Source organism: Sinocyclocheilus anshuiensis, unplaced genomic scaffold (genome assembly GCF_001515605.1).
Source record: "Sinocyclocheilus anshuiensis isolate Anshui unplaced genomic scaffold, SAMN03320099.WGS_v1.1 scaffold30, whole genome shotgun sequence".
NCBI lineage: Eukaryota > Metazoa > Chordata > Actinopteri > Cypriniformes > Cyprinidae > Sinocyclocheilus > Sinocyclocheilus anshuiensis.
Window position 1 is genome coordinate 29214 of NW_015542336.1, and position 1330 is coordinate 30543.

Here is a 1330-nt window from a genome sequence, read left to right on the forward strand (position 1 = left end):
AAAAATAAAAACGTATTTATTGCATAATGAAATCGGTTAACATACGTATATCTTAACGTTTTATTACATATTCAATTATTATGTTTACCACAACGTAACACATGTTTACCACAAATTCAATCCAAATCATCCACATAATTCTTTGAGGAAAAGAGCACTGACATCATGTCACGGTGCGCTACTGTGAGGAGCATGGAGACGAGGAGTGGAATTTATACATATAGATTTTAATCACATCCAGGGAGCAAGGAAAACATACTTGGCTAGGGTAGACATATACATTCAACAAGTAGACCCGACAAAACCAAACTGAACAGACTGGGGCTTATTAACACAGGGGAATGAGGATAATAAACTAAACACAGCTGGGAACAAAAGAAGAACTAATCGGGGAACACAATGGGAACAGGAAGGACCAAATAAGGGCATAAGGAAACACTTGGGGAGCAAAACACACAAAACATGGAACAGGGTCTGACACATGTGTTCCATTATGCATTATCACTTATGTATGCATTTATGTTTCCACCAGTTTAGGTTGCACATGCATACATATATCTACACACACAAGCACACATGTTGTGTTTTATGGGTGACTCTCCATAGGCATAATGGTTTTTAAACTGTATATTCTATCCCCCTACACTAACCCTACCCCTAAACCTACCATAACAGAAAACTATATGTATTTTTTAAATGTACAAAAAACAATATTCTGTATGATTTATGATTTATGATTGATTCCTCATAGCAGGCATGGAATGGCATGGAATAAACAAACAAACATACAAACAAAAAAGCAAACAAACAGGTATTTCCATCTTAGTGGGAACATTTACTAGGGGTTACAAGGACCACACAAACACATGCACACACAAACACACAAATTATGCTGTAAAATTATTTGTAAGTTTGCCTTACAAAATTGGGTTAAAAAAATCTAAAACTGAACTAAATCTGAGTTAGTGCAAAGTAAATGATCAATCGAAACTCAAAATATCATGTTATCTGAACAACATTAATTATCTAAGCTGAGTTCACACACAAAAAAAAGTTTAGATATCTCAAAGAATATAAAGAAAAAACAAAAGTGGAAAAAAGTTCATAAAAGGTTACCTTATTACAACCTTACCAAAAGTGCTGCCAAAATATCATAGTAGCACATTCCACACACACACACACACACACACACACACACACACACACACACACACACAGAGAGAGAAGAAAAGCTTCACAGTGATACACCTTTGTTCATATACAGTGGGTACGGAAAGTATTCAGACCCCCTTAAATTTTTCACTCTTTGTTATATTGCAGCCATTTGCTA